General features: G+C 47.0%; 1 long non-coding RNA gene across 5 annotated transcripts in view; it reads right to left on the minus strand.

Annotated features, from left to right (window-relative positions):
- The window catches only part of LOC117074933, a 100159-nt gene extending 90971 nt beyond the window's left edge, over positions 1-9188 (minus strand). For 3 of the 5 annotated variants that reach the window (XR_004433773.1, XR_004433776.1, XR_004433771.1), the window contains exons 1-3: positions 6881-7780; positions 6154-6253; positions 840-908 (exon numbers count right to left, since the gene is read on the minus strand). This is a non-coding gene — a long non-coding RNA (uncharacterized LOC117074933). Of the gene's footprint in view, positions 1-839; positions 909-6153; positions 6254-6880; positions 7781-8867 lie in introns of those variants that run through there. The other 2 variants (XR_004433775.1, XR_004433772.1) reach the window with 2 other exon arrangements.
- Positions 9189-11789: the final 2601 nt, after the last annotated feature.

The raw sequence follows: 11789 nt of genomic DNA on the forward strand, positions 1-11789 counted from the left end.
TGAGAGAGTTGGATAAAAGTCTGCGAGGTAGTTCCCTTCTCGACCTTAGAGTCTAGGGTTGTCAGAGGCCTGGGAGAGGCTGAGAAGAGAGCCAGGGAATTGGCAGAGCTTCTGTCCTGCAAAGAGGCAAATGGAACACCAGGAAACTGGACCTTTTTCCCCAAGGATTCTTGCTTTCAGTCAAGTCATCCCACATACTCTCTGACTCCATGGTAGGGTCCTTGAAATTTCATTTCACAATTTCCTGGCAGATATCAGGGCAGCGGATGGTAATCCCGTTAGTGTTGGCCAGTCTCCCAAACAGGCCCAAATGCTGCCTGCCCGCCCTGTTGCAAACTTCCTCCTCCCCTCTACTGTTGCCTGGCCAGCCAGCCCTTAATCTTGGTGGTGAGCTCTGCAACCTTGCCAAGAAGTCTCCCAGACAAGTGTAAACTCCTTGTGATTGTGAGCAAACAGCAAGGCTGGCATTCCCCATCACAACTGCCATCCCCTCACTCACTTCCATTTATAAGCTTACACTATATGCAGGACCTGCCTTACAGAAGCCCTGAGACACAGTCAGGCTCACAGGAGCTGGGAACTCAGCTCCTTCAGACCTGGAAGGACCTGAGTCTGTGCTGGGAAATGTTTGTGCTCATCATGTCGAATGCATCATCCATGAACTTTTCCTCTGAAAAGCTCAGCACATCTCACTGTGATTCTTGCTGTTCCCAGTTCCTCTTTCTAAAGGAAATCACCAGCCTCCTCTGGGGCCTCAAAGCTTTAGTAATCAGGAACTAAATAACATGGAAAACATGGAGAATTGCATGGAGGCAAAACAATACCACAGCTGTACCTACTATTTATAATGAAAGCCAACCCAGAGTGCCTGCCTTTTACATCATCTCTCAGTTATCCACATGCTCGACCTGGGGGACAGGAGAGAGCAGGGAGAAAATCATGATTATCCTGTGGTTCACCTTACAGTTTACAATGCATTTTGAAAAGTTACATACACTTGGCCGGGCGCGGTGGCTCACGCCTGTAATCCCAACATTTTGGGAGGCTGAGGTGGGCGGATCACTAGGTCAGGAGATCGAGACCATCCTGGCTAACACGGTGAAACCCCATCTCTACTAAAAATACAAAGAAATTAGCCGGGCGTGGTGTCGGGTACCTGTAGTCCCAGCTACTCAGAAGGCTGAAGCAGGAGAATGGCATGAACCCGGGAGGTAGAGCTCGCAGTGAGCCAAGATCATGCCACTGCACTCCAGCCTGGGCAACAGAACAAGACTCCATCTCAAAAAAAAAAAAAAAAAATTACATACACTTAAAATATGTTATTTCTCTCAGTTCTCAGAATAAAACCATATAGTACACAATAGATACAAATTTTGGTTTCTCTTCTTTTTTCCCAATGAGGTTGGAAAGGAAGATATTACTCTTTCTACCTTACCAAGGAGCAAATCAAGGTTGTAATTACTCAAAATCAAATAAATATATTGTAGTGGACTCTAAACTCAAATTCAGCTTTCCTGGCAATAAATGCCAGAATCCCAGATTCCTGGGTTTTCTATATGACCCCTTCCTCTTAAGTCCTTTGCTCCCTGCGGAGCTGTAGCTTTGTTTTATTTTATTTTATTTTAGTGACAGAGTCTCACTCTGTGAGACCAATGCACAGCACGATCCTGGCTCACTGCAGCCTCTACCTGCCAGGCTCAAGTAATTCTCCCACCTCAGCCTCCCGAACAGCTGAGACCACAGGTGTGTGCCACCATGTCTGGCTAATTGTTTTATTTTATTTTACTTTATTTTTATTTTTATTTTTGAGATGGAGTCTTGCTCTGTTGCCCAGGCTGGAGTGCAGTGGCACGATCTCGGCTCACTGCAAGCTCCACCTCCCGGGTTCACGCCATTCTTGCGTCTCAGCTTCCCTAGTAGCTGGGACTGCAGATGCCCACCACCACGCCCGGCTAACTTTTTGTATTTTTAGTAGAGATGGGGTTTCATCACCAGGATGGTCTTGATTTCCTGACCTCGTGATCCACCCACCTCGGCCTCCCTAAATGCTGGGATTACAGGCATGAGCCACCATGCCTGGCCTATTATTTTATTTTTTGTAGAGACAGGGTCTCATTATGTTACCCAGGCTGGTCTCGAACTCCTGGGCTCAAGGAATCCTCCCACATTGGCCTCTCAAAGTGTTAAGATTACAGGTGTGATCCACCATGCCAGGGCAATTTTACTTTATTGAGACAGTTCTCGCTATTGACCATGCTGGAGTCCAGTGGCACAATCACGGGTCATTGCAACCTGTATCTCCTGGGCTCAAATGATTCTCCCACCTCGACCTCCCAAATAGGTAGGACTACAGGCAAATGCCACCATGTCTGGTTAATTTTTATTTTTTGTAAAGATGGGGTCTTGCTATGTTGCCCAGGCTGGTCTCAAACTCCTGGGCTCAAGCAATCCTCCTGCTTCAGCCTCCTAAAGTGCTGGGATTACAGACATGAGCCACTGTGCCTGGCCTATAGCTTTAAAAATTTCCCTAATGTATACCATCGTCACTATTCCCAGGAACAGTTCTAAGTAATTGAAGTCTATGAACTAGTTTAATCCTCATAAAACACTGAGGTAGGTATCAATATTATTCCCATTCTATAGACGAGGAAACTGATGCATGTAGTAGTTAGGAAATATGCCCAAAAGTACACCGCTCATAAGTGGCAGAGCAGGAATACGAATCCAGCCAGTCTGGTTCCGGAGTCTGGATTCTTGATCGCTGCACTATACCGACTTTCACTTTGTTGTGAGCACCTGCCTATCTCAGAGATCAGTCAGTAAGTCCCTTGAAGACAAAAACTGTCCTTTGATCCTTATTCCTGAGCCGTAGGCATTACATTTGGCACAGAGTATATGCTCAATAACCATCTATTCATGCATCTGAACAAATGCATGAATAACTGCTCAGGAGGGATGCCAGCAGAAAGGCCACCCTGTTTAAACCTAAAATCGCAGAACTCAAACTGTTCCTCCATTCTTTCTTCTGCTTTTCTCCAAGATATTACATAGCCACAAAAGCAGATTCTTGATTCTAATCTAGTCCATCCTTTGATAGACTTTGAGTGATCAGCTCTCCCAAAGGCAGTGCCAGCTCTCAAGTACCCAATGCAGGGCTGCTGGGGACCCCGCCTGAGGTCCATCTTTAGGCTCCCAGGGCTACACTTCCGTGTCGGGGTTTAGGTCAACAGGATTCCTACAGAAACTGGAAATCAGACCCACGGACAGCATCTACGGTGAGGTGGAATCAAACAGTAAGGGCTTCCCAGAACGTCCGAGTGAATCAGCTGCTCAGGCTGGGACAAATCCAGAACACATACCCACAAGGGGTGGCAAGTTGTAAATTGAGATCTAATATGAGCCATCTGGTCTGGCAAAATGGCCAACTGGAGGGATGGGAGCCTGGAAACTGCCCAGAAGCAAACTTATCTTGGGGAAATGATGAGTCAGCTCTGGCCAAAAACAAAAGCCTTTAATGAAGTCCTTCGTAGTAAGCCCCATAGTATCTTTCTGGAGCAGCCAGAGTTGAGTAACTCCATCTAAAGGTTACCTCTGGATTCAAAGTTTTTAGATGCCTGGTCCCAGGCTTGGGTATAACAGAGCATGAACACAGGTGAGGTAAACCTGCATTGCTTTGTGGGGATGGGATGAGATTCAAGAATCATTTCACAACCAGATAGATGTGTCAGGTAACACGCAGGACTAGCTGGGGTCCAGCATTTCCCCCTAGCATGGGGACAGTTTAGCCTTGGTCCTGGAGGACAGCTTTCCAGTATCTTCTCCCAGCCACAGTCGCTAAAAAGCAACCAATTACCAGGTCTAATTATCTTCCCTCAGCCTCTTTTCTGGCAGCAGCTGCCAAGGCTCTTGCCAAAACTCTGCTTCACCAACACCCTGATCCAAAAAGCCCCAAGTCAATGAGGAGAAGGCTCTGTGGGCCCAAAACAGCTGTGAGGCTTCCCAACACCAAGACGGGGCACAAGAGGTCAGCGCTGGGAGCTTCAAAGCAACTCGCCCCCTTCAGCCCCCTTGGCCTCAGCATCTGGATGGAGGAGAAGTGGTGGCGCCAGCCACCTGGAACCACACCAGAAAATGACACAACGGCAATCAACACACTGGCCCCAACCACCCCCGCCCCAGGAAGTTAGGAAGCTTTTTAAAGGCCTGTTTGTGCTTGTGGTGGAAGCTCCAAGGTCAGGGCTGGCCTAGAGCTCAGTGTGTGCTTCACAGCTGAGCGTAGCTGGGAGGTAGGTCAGGGATACTCTAGGTCGGGGCTGGGGGCTCTCAGGGCACCACACCACTGCTGATCCCTACTTCCTTGCACTCCAAAGTAGCTTTCCTACTTCTGCCCACAGGTGAGCCTGAGACCTGATTCACCTCTTCCTGCATGGAGCAAGAGGTAGCTTCCTCCTGAAAGATATCCTGAGCCGCAGAAGCTCTCTCTGACTTGCACAAGAATGAGTCTTCAAAACCCCAGTCACCTAGGGGGCCTGGACTTGTGTGAGCAGAAGTGGGGAAAACCAGGTGGCCATCCACTCGGCCTCCAACCTTGCAGCCCCAGGGGAAGAAGGACCAGGTGCAGTTTGCTGGGCAGTTATGAAACTTGAGAAGCTGGAGTGACTTTGGGCTGGTGCTTTGAGAACAGGGAGGTATTGTGTGATGAGGCGCAGAGGGGGTATAGAATACCCAACAGTTCATGCACAAACATGATCCCAGCCTTGTGCGCAGAAAGGGACTTCCAGGGGCCTGGGTGGTTTCAAACTGGAATGTGAGGAGAAAGGTAGTGCCCATGAGGCTGTTGTTGACCCATACCCAAAAGAAGGCGCAGAAGCCAAGCCAGCCCTCACCCCTATGCACAGATGGTTCCACAGATCTCAACACATATGCTCTGAGACAACATCTCTGGGGATACAGAAATTCTATCCGTCAGCAATTAAAGAATATTTTCTTAAATCTTTGGAGGGTATCTTCTCCACGTGTTGTCATCTTGGTCATCAGCAAATACCCACTGAGCAGGACCATCTGCATGGTCCTGTCAGAGGTATTAGGTCACGAAGGCCAGTGCCTGCCCTCCCCGGCCCTGCATCTGATGACAGGCACCAACCATAAGGGGCAGCAAAATAGCTGGAGATTGAGCAACCAGACACACCAGGCTTGCAACTGGTCAAACAAGAAACGCAGTGCACCTCATCTGTGCACTAAAAACAAAAGCTTTACATGTTTTACAATTTTTCTCTCTAACAGTGACTGGAAAGCTGGATAAGGTAAGAAGAGAATAAGAGCAAAGCAGAGAAATTGGGTAGCGAAAGTGATAATGGAGTGATAAGCCAGGGGAGTTGGGAACAATGGCTCTCAGGTCTGAGTCAGGAAGGATCGAGGACAGGCACCTAATTGGTTACGGTTTCACTCCCCTCTCTGGGCTTATATTCTCCATCTGTCCTCCCACAGTTCCCAGCTGAGGGCGCTGAGATCTGGTAGGTCTCAAACCCTTTCTCCCTTTACTTACTGCAAGAAAGCTGTAGTTATCAGCATGCTGGCTCTTGCAGCCCCAAGTGCCACACTAAGCTTTCAGGCCAATCCCTAACCCTGTGGCCTCTAAAAAAAAATTAAGTTGAGACAGGGAGGTGGGAGGACCTTCCACACCATGTTCCAGTCCTCACTGCCCACTCCAGTGCCTTCTTTCTCAAACAGTCATCTTAGACATCTCTGCCATATTCCCACCCCCAATTTCCCCCTGGAGAAGGGCTGCATCTGCTTCCTAAAAACTTGTCTTTTCGGCCTTTTCTCATGCCCACATTGTATGTGAAAACCTGACCATTCCATCAGTCATCATCTGACCTTTGTTTCCCAAATCCGGCTCCTCTCTGCAGCTTTCCCTAATTGCCACCCCCCAATTAACCAGTCCCAATGAATTTGAGCAGAGGCTCAGCAGAATTTTGGGACTTGATCGTAAACACCACTTATTATAGTGAGTGGTATATGCAGACATTACCTTATTCATGCTGTGTCCTCCCCACAACCTCTACAAAACCCTTAGGTTTTTAGTCTTTGCGCCATGTTGGACTACATGACTGATGACGTGACAGCTGTGATCAATCAAGATTCCACACTCACCATTCTGCAGGCCACCAGGAGCTTTTCTACACCAAAGCCCTCTGCTGAGTGGAGATGTCATCTGATTTATTAATTAATGCAAACACTGTTCATCCAAATGCTCCAGGGCATGGTTTAAAAAAAAAAAACAGAACATTTAAAAAATGATAAAAATAACCTTTGCCAGCATAGAAATAGCTGAAGTTTTTTGTTTGTTTTTGTGTTTCTTTGTTTTGAGATGGAGTTTTGCTCTTGTTGCCCAGGTTGGAGTGCAATGGCACAATCTTGGCTCACTGCAACCTCCGCCTCCCAGGTTCAAGCAATTCTCCTGCCTCAGCCTCTCGAGTAACTGGGATTACAGGCATGTACCACCACATTAGCCCGGCTAATTTTTTGTATTTTTAGTAGAGATGGGGTTGCTTCATGTTGGTCAGGCCGGTCTCAAACTCCTGACCTCAGGTGATCCACCTGCTTCGGCCTCCCAAAGTGCTGGGATTACAGGCATGAGCCACCACGCCAGCCTAGCTGAAGTTTTATTCCTGGCCCTTTCATCCCAGCAGCAATTCTTCCCTCCCCAGCCCCATTGCACCCCTTTTCCCCCTGCAGCACCCCCACCCAGGTCGCTGTCCCCCTTTCCCACCTTCCCTACCATGCTTCTTTGTCGATTAACAGAATTCCTGCCAGTGTTTGCTAATTGGGTTAATGGAGTGACTGCATAATTGTTCTCTCTCTCCACAGCCCAACTCACCACACTGGCTGCTTTCCGACTACCTGCCTCTCAGCTGTTCCAGGATCACTAATTTGCAACAACAGCTTCCATTGTCATCCACATCTGGGACTTTGGGATTTTAAGTGAATCTCCCTAAGGCGGAGAACAGAAGATGCTGCTATTTTGGCTTGTCTGGTCTACAATGGGGCCATTCTGCAGAGTTTCTGTTCAGTGCGGGGCTGCCCGGGTGAAGGGGAAATCGGAGCTGTGATGGGATTCAGCCAGAGAGCTGCATGCTGAAGACTAGGGAAGGAGGGGAGGAGGGGAGGGCAAGGAAGGAGGTGGGGGGTGGGAGCAAAATCTTGACCTTTTCTTTCCAGCCATATGGGTTTGCATTTTGTTTTAATCAGTTTCAGATGAAACTGACAAGCCAGGAACCTCAGGAATCTCAGTGCCCCCACCTTTGGCCTCTGGTCAGCCAGCCGCTGAGGTTGGACAGTGTGTGACCTGGCCTGACCCAGCTTCCCCCAGAGGAGGCAGCATTGAGGGTGGCCTTTGTGATACCCAAGGTTCAATCTGGGCCTGTTCTCTCTCAACATCCTTGGAAAAAAAAAAACCAAGATTTTTTCCCTCTGTTGTGTTTTTGAAGTGTTTTTTCTGCTTGAAATCTGTTGCACCTAAAAGGGATCATTACCTACCCAAAGTATAGAAATGTTCGCATTCTTGGAGTGGGGTGCAACTGGGGCAGTGACAGAAGCCTCCAGGAACTCTGAGATGTCCCTGGGGGATGCCTTAGTAGGTAGGGGTGGCATGAGGGTGCTAGTACAGTCTTTGGTCTAGAGGTCTCTTGAGCCCCCTTAGAGGGACTATATTTCTTAGGTTGACTTCTTTTTTTTTTCTTTTTTTTTTTTGAGATGGAGTCTTGCTGTGTCATCCAGGCTGGAATACAGTGGTATGATCTCAGCTCACTGCAACCTCTGCCCCCCCAGGTTCAAGCGACTATCATGCTGAGCCTCCCAAGAGTAGCTGGGATTACAGGTGCACGCCCCAACACCTGGCTAAGTTTTGTATTTTTAGTAGAGACAGGGTTTCACCATGTTTGTCAGGCTGGTCTTGAACTCCTGGCCTCAAGTGATCCACCCACCTAGGTCTCCCAAAGTGCTGGGATTATAGGCGTGAGCCCCAATGCCCAGCCCTCTTAGGTAGACTTCTATCTCTGCCCTCTTTGCCCTTCCCTCCCCCCCTCTCTCAGCCCCAGCCACCACCCCGGCTGTAGTCCTTGCTCCAGGGCTTCTGATCAGAATCCCCTAGGGAGTGCTGAATGTGGGTCCCTGGGGTCAGCTCTGGGCTGCTCCCACAGATACACAAGGAAGAACATTTTCCGGCATTTTATACAGTGACATTTTATATTGTTCTATCTTATAATTGGTTTACTTCCTGATTTCCCCAAACAGCTATGAGGGTAGGAAATGGTTAGGCCTCTCTGAAACCCCAGTGTACCGTGCCCTGTTATGGTAGGTGCTCCATCCGTGCTTATTTCTGCCTTCAGTTTTGATTATTTGTAAACTTGCCTAATCCCTGCACCCTCCTCTGCTTTCATTACTTGTAAGCTTCTTGTGTACATCTTTGTAGTCACTGTAGCACCCCTGGTAGGGTGACAGGCCCGGATTAGGTGCTCAATAAGGAATTAATAAATTAAACTGGATTGGAGATTCCTGGCAATCAAATGAGAGCCCTTGTGAAAGGAAGTGTTGAGATTTAGCAAAAAGTAAACAAATCCACCAACATGTTTTCAGCTAAGCTGGGTGTATGTACTGATGTACTGAATGGGGGACCATTTGGCTGGAGTCGGCCCTCCAGGTTGGCTGTCTCTGTGTGACTGTCTGCACACCACTGCCCTCCACTGGACACTGAGTCAAAGCTGCCCCAGACCCACGCTGGTGTCAGGACTCCCTCAGGTTTTCTTCTCTCCCTATCTGGGACACAACCTCCTGGGCAAACCGGTTTCTTGGTTGGCTTCTCTTACCAGGTTCGTTTTACCCTGACTGCCTTGCATTGAACCCATGAAACCTGGGAAGTACAAGAGGAACAATGTCTTCTTTTACTGCTGGCATATAGTGAAGTCAATACATATTTAATAAGTGAAAATAAACATGACACACATTCCTGGCAAGCCAGCAGCACTTTGGACTAGTATTATGATTATTAATATAAGAATCCATTTAAGGACCTATATTTGTTCTTAGTCTAAAGCAGCTACAGTGTTAATTGTTTTTAGAAGACAACTGAGGAAAACAAAGAGGCACCAAAACTTAAGCAAAAGAAAGAGTTCAAAAACAGTCATTCCTCTTTATCTTAACAACCACTAAACCTTCCTCCTCTTGCATGCCTCCGTAGACCTTTGGGAAGATACAGAACAGGATGTAAAGGGAGGGGAAGTGAACACAGGGATTAGACTGCTCCCTCCCTGGCTGTGACACGCTCTCCAGCTTCAGCTATTGGTATTTGTGAACTTGCCTTATTATCTCTGCCCCTGACCTCACTAGCTTGTAAATTGCATTGCCTAGCACAATGACTGGCCTATAAAACATCTGCCATACACAGTTAACTGAATTCTGGTAGTCGAATATGCATGAGTTACTAATAACTTGCCAACGGTAATAGTAAAATACGTTTTTTGTTTGTTTGTTTTTGTTTTGTTTTTGTTTTTTTAAGAGACTTACAGCTTAGAAATTTTGATTTGGTGAGAAATTGTTTTCACCTTCCACAATTCAACTCTGGGGTTAGCTCTGGACCAGGCAGGCAGTGGGATATATGAATCTGAAGCTCAGGGAGGAAGCCTGGACGAAGAGGAATCCAGGAGCCTCATAGCATGCAGGTTGGGGTTAAAATTCAAAGGGTATTTATTGTCCAGGAAGAACTAGAGAGGGTGAAAACCAGAGGCTGGTGTCTTGGGATCCTAATCCTGAAGAACCAGTGATTGGGCTGAGGCGGCAGAGGAGGCCAGGACAGAGCCAGAGCGGAAGTCAGAGAGGAGCAAGAAAGAATGGGGCCAAAAAAGCCACGGGTCTGGGAAGTTTTCGGGATTAGAGTGTGGCCAGTGGCCTCAAATACAGCTGAATAATCTAGTCACAAAGGATTGAGAGATGTCTGCTGGAGTGGGTAATATAATAGTCAGTTGGTGAACTCATGAAAGCAACTTTGGGGTGAAAGGGTAGATACAGTGGAAATGGGATCAGGAATGGGAGGCAAAGACATGAACACAATCGTGGGAGGCAGCGAACATAAGAAAAAGTGCAAGGGTTTCTGGTTTTGACCCTGAACCCAGGCTCTGCTTTACCCATCTAGCTTCTGCATTGCTACTAGTTACATTTTCTAAAAATCAAAATTAATCCTGTCACTTCCAGTTATGATTAACATCCACTGGCTTCTGCCATTTGCTGGACAATCCGGAGCAAAGTCCGGGGCCAATTTATTTAGTGTCACTTATTTTTCAGGTTTGGTTTCTTCATCACCTGTAAAGGAGAGTGGCACAGGACTATAATCCCTTGTCCGAAATCCTTGAGGCCACCTGTATTTCAGAATTCGCAGCCTTTTGGATTCTAGAAAGGTGAAACAGTGCACACGAGGTATATTACATAATACCACCAGCAGAGTCTGGGCCCCACCCTGGAACCAAATCACCAAGTGAAACAAATAAAGACTAAGCAACCTTACTTGAGGTCAGGTCGTTTTCTACTAATGGAGTTACCATGATATTTTTGTTTTCCATAGCTTTTCAGATTTTTGCAATTGTAATAAGGCTCACGGACCACCCTGGCAAGTTGTTTGAAAGCTCAAAGAAGATATGTGTGTGAAAATGAAGCAGAAAGAATAACCACAAAGGGTACAGAGGCCCTGATCTTCTTGACTGGGAATGAAAGGAATTTTTCCTTTTCTGACATTGTGCATGTGTGAGCAATTTATAAAGGACACTCTCTGATAGCCTTTCAGAAGCCACAGCAGGAAAGGAATAACCTAGTTTAAAGGATGCATCCGGCAGCCATTAAAAAAAAAAAAAGAATGAAATCATGTCCTTTGTAGCAACATGGATAGAGATGGAGGCCATTATCCTAAGTGAACTACTGTAGAAACAGAAAACCAGATACAGCATGTTCTCACTGATAAGTGGGAGCTAAACAATGGGCACTCATATGGTTTGGCTTTGTGTCCTCACCCAAATCTCATGTTGAACTCTAATTCCCAGTGTTGGGGGAGGGACCTGGTGGGAGGTGATTGGATCATGGGGGTGGATTTCCCCCTTGCTGTTCTTGTGATAGTGAGCTCTCACAAGATCTCGTTGTTTAAAATTGTGTAGCACTTCCCCTTCTCTCTCTCTCTCTCTCTCTCTCTCTCTCTGTCCTGCTGCCATGTGAAGAAGTGCTTGCTTCCAAGCACTTGATTTGGCCCTTCTGCCATGACTGTTAAGTTTCCTGAGGCCTCTGCAGTCATGCCTTCTGTACAGCCTGCAGAACTGTGAGTTCAGTTAAACTTCTTTTCTTCATAAATTACCCAGTCTCAGGTAGTTCTTTATAACAGTATGAGAATGGATGAATACGGGTACACATCAACATAAAGAGAGAAATAATGGACACTGGGGACTCCAAAAGGGGGAGGGTGGGAAGATGGAAAGGGTTAAAAAAGTACTGATTGGGTACAATGTTTACTCTTTGGGTGATGGGTACACTAGAAGCCTAATCCCCCCCAGTATGCAATATATCCATGTAACAAACATGTACATGTACCCCCTGAACCTAAAATTAAATTTTTCAAAAAAGAATGCATCGTAGTGCAACTGGGGACATTCACATAAACAAGGGCAATTCCCATAACTTCTTCCTCACCTTGATTTCTCTGCCTCTGTAGGGGCTGAGGCTGGGCTACGCTTGGAGATGCTGGAACTCACAGT

This window comes from Trachypithecus francoisi, unplaced genomic scaffold (genome assembly GCF_009764315.1).
Source record: "Trachypithecus francoisi isolate TF-2019V2 unplaced genomic scaffold, Tfra_2.0 Lachesis_group5, whole genome shotgun sequence".
Taxonomy (NCBI): domain Eukaryota; kingdom Metazoa; phylum Chordata; class Mammalia; order Primates; family Cercopithecidae; genus Trachypithecus; species Trachypithecus francoisi.